The sequence below is a fragment of the Chiloscyllium punctatum genome, chromosome 24, assembly GCF_047496795.1.
Source record: "Chiloscyllium punctatum isolate Juve2018m chromosome 24, sChiPun1.3, whole genome shotgun sequence".
In the NCBI taxonomy this organism is placed as follows: Eukaryota; Metazoa; Chordata; class Chondrichthyes; order Orectolobiformes; family Hemiscylliidae; genus Chiloscyllium; species Chiloscyllium punctatum.
In genome coordinates this window covers 63,431,909-63,449,079 of record NC_092762.1, presented here as the reverse complement: position 1 = coordinate 63,449,079, position 17,171 = coordinate 63,431,909, and positions in this window count along the sequence as shown.

The following is a 17,171-nucleotide window of genomic DNA, read 5'->3' as shown; positions in this document are numbered from 1 at the left end:
AATGGCAGACAGAATTTAATCTCAATAAATGCAAGGTGACGCAATTTGAGAGGTATTTTAAGGGCAGGATCTGCACAATGAATGGTAAGTCATCAGGGAGTCTGGAGGAACAAAGGGACTTTGGTGTATAAGACCATAGATTCCTATAGATAAGAGCACAGATGAACAAGGTAATGAAGAAGGAATGTTTGCCATCATGAGCCAGGGCTTAGAATATAGGAATAAGGAAGTCTTGTTACAACTTTATAAAACATTACTTTGACCAAATGGAATATTGTGTGCAGCTCTGGTTACTACAATATCAGAAGATATGATTGTACTGGAGAAGGTGCAGGATGTTGTAAGTGATGAAAAGTCTTAGTTATGAGAAGAGACTGGGTTTGCTTTCCTTGGAGCAGAGGAAATTGAGGAGGCGATCTGGTTGAGACATTATGAATTACAGAATTATGAGAGGCACAGGCAGAGTCGATCTTCCCTTTGGCAGATACGGTCTAAGGCCAGAGGTCATAAGTTTGTGGAGTAAATGGTTTAAAGGAGACCTGAAAAAAATGCACTTAAATGGTGGTAGAAATATGGCAAGTGCTGCCTGAGAGAGTGCTGGAGGCACTATTCTTGCAACATCTGGATGAGCACTGAACATGCCAGGACATCTTCACCTATGGACCAAATGTAAGTAAATTAGTTTAGTGTAGTTTTATACTTATTGGTCAGCATAGACCTGGTGGGCTAAAGGGCCTGTTTCTATGCTGTATGACTCAATGTTCTACATAGAGATTAAATGAGGTTGCAACATTCTATATATTTTTTATTCCCAGTGGAGTAATACATGCTGGTTCAATTCAAAAGTCAGCCGTAGGCGTGGGAACAAGAGAAGTTTTATGACAAGTACATGTCTTAACAAGTAAGTTGCTAATCATATTATGCTCTGCCAACTGATCTGCAGGTTTTGCAGGTCTATTCAAAATATATTGCTTGTGAGACTGACATATGAAAAATTAGTTCACATTAATTTCCCTTCTTAGAATTCTCTATCGTAGACTTGCCTCGAGACTGTTTTACATTGAAGACAGAGACAAAAGACTTAATTTTCTTAAATGAGTGTTAGTTGTGTCTATGTAATTAAGAACTGGAATAAATATCACCAGATTAGTGACCTGCTAAGAGGAAGTACTTTTCTGGTATTAGGCAATTCTGCGTATTGACTCAGGTCGAAGTGCATATCTGAACAGTGCAGGAAAGTAGCCTTATGGTGGGATAAGAAAATTACATGCAATTAAATTGTTAATGAATGTGAACAATGGAAGGTAAGTTGCAAAACTTAACTTTTGAGCCATTGCAAGAGCTTCATAGAAATTTCAATTCAATAGCATACCCTGACAACGAAAAGGGAACTAAATGGTAACATAAGAAAATATGGGATGCGACACCCAATTTGTTAATAGGTGAAAAATAGTTTAGCAAATGAAATTCAATTAAAGTGAAGGAGACTCTGCCTGGTGTATCATATGCCCTGCCCTCAAATCTCATTACTGAAGGTCACTGCTCACTGGTTACACCAGAACTAGAATACAAATAACTGCAGATGCCCATTGGCCTTCATACACCTAATATTGAAATGTGATTACCTTTTTAGGCACCATTGGTGGCATTAAATTTATTGGAATCAGACGACTAGAAAGCATCTATTTGTTAGATGCTTTGGAACTGGAATAAGGAATTGCAACTTATTGTTGACATACAAAACATTTTGACAAAAGGTAGAGGATGGTAAAATATTTTAAAACATTATAAGCAGGTTAGTGGAATTGACAGACATTTGATTGGAGTAATTTACTGGAAAGGAAAGTTGAGGTGCTACATTTTTGGAAGAACGAGAATATTTTTTTCACTCAGGATTGTAAGTTCAGCCAAAAGATATTGAAATGTATCAATTAAGTGCGAGACTTTGTGGCTCAAATACATTATTCTTTGAAAGTACAAGTGTATACAGCCAAAACCATGAACAAGGCCAATAACATTTAGAACTTTTAAAATCTGACACAAAGGTGATAGATATCTATGTGGCATTGGTTAGGGCATAGCATTCTTTTGTAGAGTTACAAGTGGAGGGTGCAATCAGATATATTCTGACAAGGACACCAGGATCTCATACTGAAGCACTTATCTATGAAGCTGAAACAATGAAGATGCATTTATACACAAAGTGAAGAAAATGACTGGCTATCTACTGTTTACACACTATTCAATGTCCATTAAATTGAAAAGTGTCATTAAATTGAAAACTGACAGACATACAGAAATGCATTTGTAAACTTCTTTCTTAAGTTATTTTTGCTTCTCAAAAAAAACCCCTGAATTTTAAATGATCTAATTATCTATGCTATCTTCTAACAGACAGCTTTCATTTCTAAGGCTGGTCTTTTACACCTTTGCAATGGGCTTGCAAATGATTGAGCGATCCCTACACCTTTCAGTATATTCTAAATACAGGTTTCAAATACAAACAGGCAATGCATTGACACATGTTTGAATCTTAATCAACACCCTTTACAGATCCAGAAGCCACTCAGAAAGTAGTTGAGAAACATTTCTTTTAGTGGGGCAGGAGCAGACAACTCTATTACAATCTGTAACATTTCTTCCAAACTCTACTAATCTTAGTCCAGATTCGGAGATGCCGGTGTTGGACTGGGGTGTACAAAGTTAAAAATCACACAACACCAGGTTATAGTCCAACAGGTTTAATTGGAAGCACACTAGCTTTCGGAGTGACGCTCCTTCATCAGGTGATTGTGGAGGGCTCAATCGTCACACAGAATTTCTGTGTTATGATTGAGCCCTCCACAATCACCTGATGAAGGAGCGTCGCTCCGAAAGCTAGTGTGCTTCCAATTAAACCTGTTGGACTATAACCTGGTGTTGTGTGATTTTTAATCTTAGTCCAAGCTGCTAATCAGCTCTGATTGGCATAAAGACTATTTTTATCTTCTTTAACGGGTGAATTGTAATGGTGAGCACATTAGACACCTACGGCTTACAAATGAAAGACTAATGAAACCCACGCCTCCAGCTAGCTCAGTTCTGAATAACAGTAGTACTGGATTCAAACTGTTAACTCTCTCAAAATGTTGCCAGGCCTAGTGAGCTTCTCCTTCATTCTCTGTGTTTGTTCCAATGAGTTCAGTCTTCAATTAGGTTGAGAGTGGAGCAGAGTAGATACTAATTTGGCATTCAGTCATGGTTCTGTGTTGAAATTGACCCCAAAGAGTCAGAGCAAAAATGCAAAGGCAGATGCAAAGTAGAAATGTCCTGGAACCAATCAGAAAACACTAATTTTGTTGTTCATGGAGAGTCATGAAACATCAGAAGACAGTGATACCAGGCATGGTGTGTAACTGCTATCAGGTAAAAACCTCCACCTTCCCTCACTGCTGACACATACCAGCTGTCCATCATTAATTAATCCCTACTATCAGGTTCCCTTCTGAAAACCAGAGTTCCCTTCAAAATTGATGCTGCATCTAAGGATCACTGCAGCCCTTCACATTGCCAAACTTCAGAAAGCTTCCAGCTATTTTCAGACATTATAACGATTGTGTCAGTTCCATCAACTTGTCAGATCATTTCTACTGCTACCAAAGCTTAGGACCATTACCCAGTAGCACCACTTGTAGGTCTCTATCTCATTGTTACTAAAGAACAGGACTGCTATCTATCACCTTTATTGTGCTACTAAATATATTGCATAACAGTACACATCTTGAATCCTGCATTCTTTTAGATTTTCAATTTTAGAAATGGAAACACATAAAAAGTTAAATACAGCAGTATAAAGTTGCATATTGATTGATATTTATTTCCATCTTTTTCCATATTCTCAATTAAAATAACACTTAACAGTGCAGAGTTGCCGAGCTCAGTCATTAAAACTCAAGAAATAATTCCAGAATACATTTACTCACAAACACAAAAAAACTACACCCGAACTCTTCCCTTGGGTGGAATGATATTCTGTCATTTTTAACAGCTAAATGTCAAGCAATCAATCCGTTTTAAAGACCGACAACTTAACGATGGTCAATCTTCAGAATTACATTCTGAAACTATTTAATGTTTGTAATTCCTCACTTTAGTTTCAATTAAAATCTATCAAAAGATGTTGGAAATGTTTATAGATTGTCAACAATTAGAAATGAGCAATGCTCATTCACCCTATTCACCCTAAAAATAAGAAAATAATGCTAATCAAGAACAATATGGTTAAATGAGTTACTCACAAAATGTTCTTCATCTGAGATTAAAAATTGCTTTGTGGGCGTTACATCTAAATACAGATATGTATTAAAAGGGATTTCACTCCCTAAATGCACAGTTTAAATGTGACCCTGCTTAGCACAGAGGCAAATGTGTGGTATTTTGCGATCTTTTTGCTGCCAAAGATCAGTTCAACCCACTATGGTACCTGTGAACACAACCCTATTCATTAATCAATTTCCACACTCTCTGCTCTTACTTTCCCACTATGCTTTTAATCATAATTCTGAAATAAATTCTACAGCGGCACAGTGGCTCAATGGTTAGCACTGCTGTCTCACAGCACCAGAGACCCAGGTTTGATTCCAGCCTCAGGCAACTGTCTGTGTGGAGTTTGCACATTCTACCCATGTCTGTGTGGGTTTCCTCCCACAATCTAAAGATGTGCAGGTTAGGTGAATTGGCCATAATAAGTTGCCCTTTGTGTTTAGGGATGTGGAGGTTAGGTTCATTAGTTCAGGGTAAACATAGGAGAATGGGCCTGGGTGGGACTCTTTGGAGAGTCAGTGTGGACTTGTTGGGTTGAAGGGTCTTTTTCCACACTGTGGGAATTCTATGAAAAGACATCACAAATTAAACAGATATCCTTTTATCTAACAAACCATCCTATAATTTTACCAACAAATACCCTCTGGACGCATTAGTGGAAGGGTGGGCACTTAACATTGATTAGGTATTAACTTCAATATCAGGCCCAACCTTGATCTTAGCTCCTTAGTCCTCAAGGCAGATGAGTGCTGAAATTGGCTGTCCATCTGCTATATTGAAGGGTCAATTACTGATGTGAGCAATACACTGCACTTATTAAGACACTGCTGGCATGGGCATTTGGACAGGAATGGGCAGATTCTTTTTAATGATCTGTATAAAGAAATGGCAGATTACTGGATATTTTTGTTTGGGAGGGGAGGGGCTATCTATGTGCAGCAAGGCACACCCTCCCCTCTCCCCACAAATATGTCATATCCCCTTAACTCCAGTCAGCTACCTGCCAGAAAACAGTCTCCAAACTCCCTCTTCCCTGTATGTGGACTCTGGGATAACCATACTGCCCTAAAATCCTAGATCATCTCTGGGACACTCCTCCATTCCCAGCTCTGATGATGCCGGAAGCCCCTGAGGGCAGGACCAAATGAGAGGTGGAAATCCCACTGTCAATCAATTATCCCTCCCACAGAGTGGTATATCTACAGGGTGTGCTTTTAAGAAGCAAGTTGGATTCCAGTTGATTCTCCTACTGAGGAGAGGATTGAAAAGCACCCCCACCTTCCCCCAGATCCCACAAACCCTTGTAAATGCAGTGCCAACTCAACTAATCTGCCTCCTGCATTCTCTTAGAGCCTGTCTTCTTCTGCCTTTGCATGGCCTCATGGTGCATACACCACAAGCTTCAGCATGCCTGGTGGAACATTGCTGACTTTCAGTGGAAAAGTCTGCAGGAGGCCTTGCACAATGAACTCAAAGAGCAAAGAGCCATTGCCACACCCATAGGGCAGCACTTCAGCAAGTCTAGAGGAGAACAGAATGCTGGACTGCTGAGAGCTCTCAAATATCGCAGCAGTTTGTTGCACTGGTATGATCACAAGCTGAACTTCTGAGACATTTGTCTGAATTTCTAGTACACAGCTGAGATGACTGATGTTCTGTGCTGCAATTGAAACTGAAACTTTGAACATCAGACATGAGATCATTAGGTCTGTAAATTTCTGTGGCACTGACCTCCCTGCTTCCATGTTGGAAAGGATGAATTCTGAGCTCCACAGAAAAACTGCACCAATAACTACAAGCTATTTAACAGGCACTAAGCCTTTCTTTATACATGTCAATTAGCCTTTTCCTATCTCATCAATATTCTCATCTGAATCTCTTTAGCAGAACTCTTTTCTTATCTCACCCCTGGCAAATTGGCAAATGCATGACCTTTTATTTCTCTCTTAACTGCAGATCACATGCCTGATGTGTCTATCACAGGCATGTCTCCCCTCTAAGGTATGCAGAGTGCCAGTATCTGTGGGTGTACCTGTATATCGTCTAATAACACACAGTGGCAGTATTTCATCATCAGTGTCTTCCCGACCCACTGCCTTGCTGTCAGGTTACAATTACAAACATCTAAAAAGAGAAGCAGAGGAGAGGGCTGTGATGGGGGGAACAACAGAAAGAAAGAACAGCAGCTTGAAAATCAGTGGAACCTTGATGAGGCTGAAGTACCAAGAAGATTAGGTGTGACCGTGCATTATCTTTGATCATTTCAACCTCACTGCTGGCCACATCCTCAATCACAACTGCTGCAATGACAGTGAGCACCATTCCTGATGAAGAGCTTATGCACGAAACGTTGACTCTCCTGCATGCTGCCTGACCACTGTGTTTTTCCAGCCTTCCACGTTTTAACTCTGAAGACATACACCAATGCCTGAAGACATACACCTACACCTCCCTCCAAGTAGCTGCTGCTGCTGCCTTTAGTTGTCCACCATCCTGTCCTGCATGACACAGGAAAGTGTAACTCTGAATGTGGTACTACATGTTTGGCTAGCGTGTCATGATTGAACAGCTAGCACTGCAAGCAAGCTATGAAACTGGATGTGAAGCTTGCAAGGTGAAATGAAGCTATGAATGTTAAGTATAAGATGTGGTCAATGAGGATTGCTGTTAGGTCATAAATGAACCAGTGGTGCAATTGGTAGCATTTGTCATGTGGAAATGTGTTCTCTAATATTGGCCTTCATTTGGCACTGAACCCAGGCCCTTGCAGATAAACTGCTGAGACTGACCTGGATAGTTATTTGTTCTTATTGCCTTGTCAGTTTTTGTTTGGGGGGCTGCCTATGGATAGGGAACCTCTGCTCCTATCAACCCCCTAATCAAAGAGTGACATTGCCATGTCACAGAAGCATACATCCCATTCTCTGCTATCTTGTACCATTCCTATGTGCTCCCCATAACATACTAAAATGTGCAAGGAATTCCAACACCTGCTCCAGCCCTTTATATCCCCTTTACAAAATGCAGGTTGTTTTGCACTTACAGGTCCAGCCAATGCAATCTTAGAAGGAGCAGGCAGATTTAAGTTCATATACTGCATGCTTCAGAAACAAATAGCATGAATGAATCATCCATTGTAATTCTTGCATTTACTTTCAGTCTGTATCCAAGTTTCCCCAAACAATGTACAAAAAAGGAAGATGAGATTCCACATTTTTGGTTCTACCCATTAGACATTAGGTTCCCAGTGTTAGGTAAGAGGCTTCATGCAGCACAGAAATGTAGTCTATCTCAATTAAGGACTTTCCAGCCAAGCTTCTCCATGTTCCAAATAGAAAGCTGACATTCTGAAGACAATATTCAAAATTATTCAATTCAGCAACAATTTCAGCACTAATATTCTCACTGGAAAAAGTGAACTTCAGTGTTTTTCTGAGTGGATTGGGAACTTTTTTCCCCATAGTACTCAACTGAGTAACTTTAGGTGATTCATCTCAGATATTCCATATTCACAAAATATATGACTGAACTCAACTCTAATACATTCTGCTTCTAACAGGGCTTCTTTATTATTCTCCTCTTCAACATCGTGTTGGTTATAAAACCTCTGTAGGAAATATGAGAACATAGCAGAATATAATTAATTGCTGTATAGAAAATAACAAATAAAACCATTTTATGCAAAAAAAGGGAAATAGAAAACTGTAAGCTACAGGGCAGTTAGCTTAAATGTTGTTATAGGGAAAATATTCAACCACTATTAAAAAGGTTATGGCAGAAGACTATTTCATTGCAATGAGGAAAAGTCAACATCCTTTTTAGATTAGATTACTTACAGTGTGGAAACAGGCCCTTCAGCCCAACAAGTCCACACCGCCCCACCGAAGCACAACCCACCCCTTACCTAACACTACAGGCAATTTAGCATGACCAATTCACCTGACCTGCACATCTTTGGAGTGTGGGAGGAAACCGGAGCACCCGGAGGAAACCCACGCAGAGAGTCGCCTGAGGTGGGAATTGAACCCAGGTCTGCTGGCGCTGTGAGGCAGCAGTGCTAACCACTGTGCCACCGTGCCGCTCTTTGACCAATTTATCATTTTATGCAGGCAAAAAACAATATGGATAACGGGGAATATATCAATGTGGTGCCTGAAAGCATTTGACCAGATGCCACACTGAAGGTCACTGAACAAAATAGGCTACTTGAGTGGGCAAACATCTGGCAGACGAGAGTACAATGTGGGAAAAATGTGTTCATTTTAGCAAAAGGAATGAAGAAGCATACTATTTAAACGGTTACAGATTGCAGAGCTCTGAGATGCAAAAGAATTTGGCTGTCCAAATGAATTTATCTCAAAAGGTTAGCAGACAGATACAGCAAGTAATTATGAAAGTTAGCAGAGTGCTATTGTTTATTGTGAAGGGAATTAAATTGAAAAGTGGCAAACTTATGAATCAGAGTCGAAAAGTGGCACTTTTTGACTCTGATCTCCAGCATCCGCAGTCCTCACTTTCTCCAAGAAGTTATGAATCAGTTATACAGGGCATTTTGAGACCAAATCTAAAGTACTACGTACAGTATTGGGTTAATAGCTTCTTACCTAAGGAGGATGTAAATGTGTTGGAAGTAGTTCAGAGAATGTTTGCTGGACTAATACTTGCATTGGGCAGGTTGCCTTGTGAGGAAGGTTTGGACAAGCAAGGCTTGTGCCTGCTTTATATTCAAGTTTTGAACTGGAAGAGAGAACTTGATTGAAACATGTAAGATTAGTTCCGAAGAAGAGTTATATTGGACATAAGACATTCACTCGGTTTCTCTCTCTACAGATGCTGCTAGATCTGCTGGGTTTCTCCAATATTTCTGTTCTTAATGTAGTTTCTGAGGAATTATGATATAATGGATGGGAAAAGAATATTTCATTCTGTGGGGAAGCCCAATGCGAGAGTTCACCGTTTAAAAATATGGAATTGTCCATTTAATACAGAGATGAAGCTCAGAATTGTTACCCAACAGAAGGAGGCTATTTGGTTCACTGTGTTCACCATTTTTCAAATAAGAATTATGACTTAGTGCCATTCTCTTGCTTTTTCTCCACAACCCTGCACATCCTTCTCTTCATAAAATCATCAAATGCCATCTTGAATGCCGAAATGGAAACTGCCATTCCTACACTTTCAGAAAGTACATTCCTTTTCTCATACTGCATTTGCTTATTTTCCAAATTAATTTCAATCTTTGCCCTCTTGTTATCAACCCTTGTTTTTCTCTCCAATGGTTTTGAACTCTCTTCCTCAAAAGGAAGCAGAGTCTTTGAATATTTGAGTCTTCGAAAAGTTATCAGGGATAGGCAGGGATAATCAGAGCCACCACAATTTTACAGAATGGTGGACTGATCTTGAGGAGACATGGCCCACTCTTTCCTGCTCCTAATTTATATAAAGATGATGCTCTATGTAACCGAGTTCTCGATTTTACTACCCAAATCACTGAGAATCTGCTTTTTAAATAACTTTACAAGAGTATGATACTTGAAGAACAAGTTGTTTATGGGTGTTACCTAACTACATAGTTTGAATCACATTAAAATCAATTACCTATTCTCCCCTAACACAGGCATTCCATCATGATAAAATAAAGTTCACCTCATTTTTTAGGGTTGCTTTCCTTCCACCAAGAGGGACTTGATATTTGTTATTGCCATCAGTATGAACACTAATAGCTTCTATTATTTATTAACATGCTAGTGGAAGGCATCATCAGTTTTCACATTTTCCACTTTTTTGAGAATAAAGAGTTACTGATTTTTCAGCAAAATTCTCTTTGGCGTTTCAGCTTAGTGTTCTAACTGTAAGTGAAATAGCAAAATTTTAAGCTTTAATTCACTGGCTAAGAAATTGAAACTTTCCACCTGTGTTTTTAATGAAAATTTTGAGGCTAATAAGATTAGGATTTGAAATGAGGAGCCACCAACTTACATGTGGTGGCTTTACTTGCCATCCTCCCTTAAGCACAGGGCACTAAGATGTGCGAGATTCACTGATGAGATCACCTTTGGGTAATAAATTCCACTAACTTCCTCACAACAAATGAGCCTATAATTTGGTCATTTATCTGTCTTAAATAGTTTACTGTCTTTGAGAACCATCTAGTGTAAAGGAACAATTTGTGATTTGAGAGAGCTCAGCAAAATCACGTCTGGAGCACCTGCAATTTCCACAACTGCATGTTTTAATAATTTAGGGTGATGATTTGCCTTTTAAATAAAACACTTGCCTGTCATATTAACACAAAAGCAAAACCCACTAACTACTGGAAAAGCTGAAATAAAAACAAAAACCACTGGTACTGTTTGACATGATGAGCATTTCCAATATCATATTGTTTTCATATTTTGCATATTGCTAGGAAGTAGATTTTAAAAGACTTTGATTATAACTAAAAATAAAATCTGGTGAGTGAAACATGTAAATAGTTAAATGGGTTTCACGATAGTGAACTAAAGCTGACACATTCTGTCATTACTGTCATCACGTTGTCATTTATACTTTGTGTTGAAAATCGGAATAACTGACAGTGTTAATGTTTTTTGTTTGTATAAGGAGAATAAAGGGAGTGTCAATACTACCTTCCCACCCAAAGTAAGCTGCCTCTGTGTGCTTCTTACCATTATAAATTACATTAATATTGAACTCCGACTGAAATATTCAAAGACCATACTAGTTACAAACCCAAACCAGTAGGGAATAAAACTGTTTGATAATATCCAACCTTTCTAGATAGTTTGACAAATTAAATAAGACTGTTTCCATTGGCAGGGGCCTTAATACCATAGGTTGGTGATGCCCCTACCAAAGTAATTGGCAAAAAAAGGAAGATGAGAATATATTTTACACAGCAAATTTTTAAGGTCTGGAATACACTGCATAAAAGGTGCAATCTAGGGCAGAAGAGTCAATTGCACAATAGTCAATTGATTCATTCAAGGATAAAATGACAAAGGAAATTGCCAAATCTTCCTTATGTAATGAAGTCATACAACAAAAAGGAGGTCAGTCATGCCTGTGCACACTATTTTTGTAAGAAACATCCAATTAGTGCAGCTCCCCTATTCTTTCCGAGTCACTTTGCAAAACTGTCCCCTTCAAGTATATGTCCAATTGCTTTATGAAATTTACAATTTGACCATCTACCAATCTTTCAAGCAGTGCATTCCAGCTCATTACAATTTGTTGTAAAAGAAATTCTCATCTGTCTTTTTCTTTTGCCAATTACCTTGAATTTCTATCCATTGGTTACTGATGCCATGCCAATGGAAACAATGTCTCCTTATTTACTGTATCAAGCTATCTACAAAGATAGGAAAGAGTAAAAATATTAAAAATAAATTTGTTAAAATAAACCACAAACATTTTTCCAAACTATTGGCAATGAAGTGAGCTTAATTCAACATTACACAAAACTAGCTATTAATGTACTGCTGGACTAAAGTAAATATACATTCAATTTGTGATCAAAACCTGCAGTTCCTAAAGCCAAACAATCCTTCAATCACTTTTAGTTTTGTTCATAAGTTAATAATTTGCACATCCAAAACACTGTTCAGTTATACAAAGTTTTTAGATTAAAGATTCAACAGTAATGTCACATACTGTATCACTGAAGCATTGTACCACACAACATTTATAAGTTGTCATGAGAATTTGTATGAGAATCACCACTGTATCTTGCATATGTGTCTCTATGGTGCCACCTGGTGTATTTCTTAAGTATATGAAAATGTATGACATTTTCAGCTACTCCAGATTATATACTTTAGAAAGATAAAAGCAAATGTAGGCCATTCAGCTCTTTGAGTCTGCTCTGCCACTCTAGATCATGGCTGATCATCAATCTCACAGGCATTTTTCCCATGCTATGTACATATCCTTTGATCGCACTGGTTTCTAGAAATCTATCAATCCTTTTTATGCTCATAACAATGATTGAGATTTCATTGCCGTCCAGGACAGAGAAGATTCAACATCTTCCAAGTGAATACATTTGTCTCCATCTCATCCTAAATGATTCACACTCCTTATTCCAACATTGTTGTCTGGTTTTAGGAGTCCCAGTCAGAGGAAAGATTCATTCTGTCAAGCCCTTTAAGGATTTTGCAAGTTTTAATGAGGTCATGTCTCATTGTTTTAAACTCATAGAACAGTCATGTTATTCCCAGGATAAATGTACAAAACCACTGCTGTACTCCCACTATTCCTACAGCATGAAATATTTCATTGATATTCCCTAATTTAGTGAGGCCAGTGCAATGTCTCATTTAGATACTGTTTATTTAAAAGTTTAACAAACGAATCGTATGCAGTTTCTGCCACATAACATCAGGTTCACATTTCAAAAGCTGTGAAACAGGTTTAAAACTGTGAATGAACAATGGCTAACATGCAAAATGATTACTTCATGGGAGTATTACTTACAATTTTAACTTAATATAAGATTTATCAAGATGCACAAAAAACTAACCATTTCTATCCATTATCATTAGGGAAGTGAATGCCTCTGCATTTGGGAAAAATTATGTTACCTAACATTGTAAAGTGCTAAGATATAATACTCTAGAATTGTTAGATTGAGGATATTTTCAATTTTTGTTTCTTTTAGGTTGTTTAAATATTTATATCTTGGACAACTTTCACAGGCAGATCTCAACTCTCCATTCTATCAGCAAGATTTATCATCTGCCTTTGTTTCTTTGTCTCTGGCCATGATATTGACAAACGTAAGAGGCACCCTAAGTTCCCTGATAATATCCAGGATATCCTCAAACTGGATATTCACTGCTCGGAACACTGTGGAGATGTTAAATGCATCCCTGGCCTCATGTAAAGAGACCTATGTCATCTCAAAAGTTTTTCTGGAAATTATTATTGAGGTAAAATTTGATTATGATTATGTTAGCACTCATGGCAGTGATCATTCCTTCCAATATTGTCATGGATAGATACATTTGTAACAGTGATGAAAACATCAAACAGGTTTTTCCTTTATGTTGGCTCTCTCATAACGTCATAGAGATGTACAGCACAGAATCATATCCTTTGGTCCAACTCGTCCATGCCAACCAGATATCCTAAATCTAGTCCCATTTGAAGCACTAATCCTGGAAATAACAGAACTCTCTAAACCCCTCCTATTCATATACCCATCCAGTAGGAATGAGCTGCCAGAGGATGTGGTGGAGGCTGGTACAATTGCAACATTTTAAGAGGCATTTGGATGGGTATATGAATAGGAAAGGTTTGGAGGGAAATGGGCCAGGTGCTGGCAGGTGGGACTAGATTGGGTTGGGATATCTGGTCGGCATGGACGGGTTGGACCGAAAGGTCTGTTTCCATGCTGTACATCTCTATGACTCTAAATGTTGCAATTGTATCAGTCTCCTCCACTTTTTGCATCATTTTTAGCCACTGTATTGGAGGGTAGAGAATATTGTGCAATTATTCAAGAAGGACTGTAAAGAAAAGTCTGGGAACTATAGACCAGTAAGCTTAACATCTGTGGTGGGTACGTTATTTGAGAAGATTCTGAGTAAGATATACATTCATTTGGAAAGACATGGTTTGATTAGGAGTAGTCAGTATGGCTTTGTGCGCAGGAGATCATGTCTCACAAATTTGTTAGAATTCTTCAAAGTGACCAGGAAGGTTGATGAGAGAAGGACAGTAAATGTAGTCTATATGGATTGCAGTAAAGCGTTTGATAAGGTTCCACGTGGTAGGAAGATTCTGGAAGGTTAGATCACATGGAATCCAGGGCGAGCTGGTAAGTTGGATACAAAATTGGCTTGATGGTAGGAAGCAGAGGGTAATAATGGAAGGATGCTTGTCGGTTTGGAGGCCTGTGACTAGTGGTGTGCCTCAGGGGTCGGTACTTGGCCCATTGCTGTTTGTTATCTATATCAATGATTTGGATGAGAATGTACAAGGCATAATTTGTAAGTTTGATGATGACACTAAAATAGGCAGTGTTGTGGAGAGTGAGGAAGGTTATCAGAAATTGCAGCAGGACCTTGATCAGCTGGGGAAATGAGCTGAAAAATGGCAAATGGAGTTTAATATAGATAAGTGTGAGATCTTGCAATTTGGAGTTTCATGGTGAATGGAAGGGCCTTAAGGGGTGTAGTGGAACAGAGGGATCTTGGAGTTCATGTTCACAGTTCTCTGAAATTGGAGTCACAGGTAGACAGATCAGTGAAGGCGGCTTTCAGGGCATTGAGTATAGAAGTTGGGAAGTTATGTTGCAGTTATACAGGATGTTGGTACAGCTACGGGTTAGGGTATTGTGTTCAGTTTTGGTCACGCTGTTGGGAGCTCAGTCCACTGAATGATGTTATGAAATTGGAAAGAGTGCAGAAAAACTTACAAAGCTGTTACCTGGACTCAATTGCCTGAGTTATAGGGAGAGATTGGACAAGCTAGGACTTTTTACTTTAGTGCGTAGGAGACTGATGGGTCCCCTTTATGGAGGTTTATAAAATCATGTGAGGCATGGATTGGGTGAATGCACTCAGTCTTTTTCCCAGGGTTGGGGAACTGAGTACTAGAGGGCATCAGTTTAAGGTTATAGGGGAAAGAATAAAAGGGAACATAAGGGCAATGTCCTTATGGAATGCATATGGAATAAGTTGCGAGCAGAAGTGGAATTTGATAGGTGTATATTCACCATAACTAATTGTCTTTTGAAACATTTCAGACTCATTTAATTAATTGAACTTCATTTCCCAGCTGCCATGGAGGGATTTCATGGAATCCCTACTGTGTGGAAACTGACCATTTGGCCCAACAAGTCCACACTGACCCTCTGAAGAATATCATATCCAAACCCATTCCTCTACCCTATTCATTGACATTTCCCATGGCTAATGCACCTAACCTACACATCTCTGAATACTACGGGCAATTTAGCATGGCTGATTCACCTAACCTGCACATCTTTTGACTGTGGGAGGAAACCGGATTTAAACTGCAGTAATCACTACTTATCCAGCAATAAACATGATGCTACTGTTTCCACTGAACCACTCTTCTACCCCATCAGCCATTTGTTCCAATGTAGTCTACGCAACTTTTGCTCCTACAAATTTCCATTTAGTAAATGGTCAGAATAACAGTTGCTTTAATCTGCCTTTGCTGGGCTTCTCCCTCCTCCACCACCCAACAATTCACACACACACACACGCACGTATGCACACACGCACACACACATCCCACATGGTCCTAGGGTGTGACATAATCCACATAACCAATTTTACTTTACAAAGTATTACAAAACTTAGACTTTTGAGTGTTCAACTCTGGTCTTCCGTTTAGTCTTTGCCTTCTTAGAGACCTCAAATCTGATATCATGAAGGTTTTCCAAAGGTGCAAGACGATGGCCGTTTGAACAGAGATCACCAGGTGAAAGTGATGTCCCCCAGAATCACTAGACATGTATGAGACAGACATTTAGTGGTATCTGAAGATGCATTAAGTGTATGTGAGCCTGCAGACATATTACTGTTTTGAATATAATCCAAAAACATCTGTGCACCAAGCACTATCAGAGTAATAATAGAATCCAAGTTATTTCTTTTGCTACAAGCTTCTGTTGTACAGCCACAGTAGAACACACAAACAGTACTTAGGAAAATAATAATCGCACAACAGAAGTGAGTCAAATTTTAACATAATAACTCCAATGTGACCCAAAGCCTTCAGACCAATAAACACAACTGGTAAGATTCACTCTGTCCACCATATTTTTGTCATCTAATATCTGTCACAGTCATACAGCACAGAAACAGACCTTTAAGTCCAACCTGTCCTTGCCGAACATAATCCCAAATTAAACTATTCCCACCTGCCTGCTCCTAGCCCATATCTCTCCAAACCTTTCCTTTTTATGTACCTGTCCACATGTTTTTTGAAGATCCCAGGTGGGGTGTGTGTGTGTGAGAGAGAGAGAGAGAGAGAGAATGTGTGGGAGTATGTGTGTAGGAGTGCCTGTGTATGTGTGTCTGTATGTGTGGATAGTGCAGTGGGGTCACCTGTAGTATGACATGAACCCAAGGTCTCGGTTGAGGCCATCCCCATGGGTATCGAACTTGGCTATCAGCCTCCGCTTGGCCACATTTCATTGTCACCTGTCCCAAAGTCCGCTTTGGAGGACTGTGATCTGAAGGTCCAAGATCGAATGTCCCGGATCGCTGAAGTGTTCTCCTGTCTGTCGATTGTTGTGCGATGTCCATTCATCCGTAGCTGTAGCCTCCACTCAGTATCACCAATGTACCATGCCTCAGGGCATCCTTGCCTACAGTGTATGAGATAGACAACGTTGGCTGAGTCACATGAGTACCTGCGGTGTATGTGGTGGGAGGTGTCCCCATGCATAATGGTGGTATCTGTGTCGACACTCTGACACGTCTTGCAGTGTTTACCGTGACAAGGTTGTATGGTGTTGTCATGAAAGCCAGGCAGTTTGCTACAAGCAATGATCTGTTTGAGGTTTGGTGGTTGTTTAAAGGCGAGAAGTGGAGTTATGGGGAAGGTCTTGGCAAGGTGCGCATCCTCATTGACAACGTGTTGCAGGCTGTGAAGAACATGGCATAGTTTTTCGGCTCCTGGGAAGTACTGGACAACGAAGGGTACCCTGTCGGTTGCAGCTCATGTCTGTCTCCTGAGGAAGTCATTACAGTTCCTCGCTGTGGCACATCGAAACTGGTGGTCGATGAGTTGAGCATTGTAATCTGTTCTTATGAGGGCATCCTTGAATACAACCAAGTGTCCGTCAAGTTCCTCCTCATGCGAACAGATCCTGTGTATGTGGAGGGCTT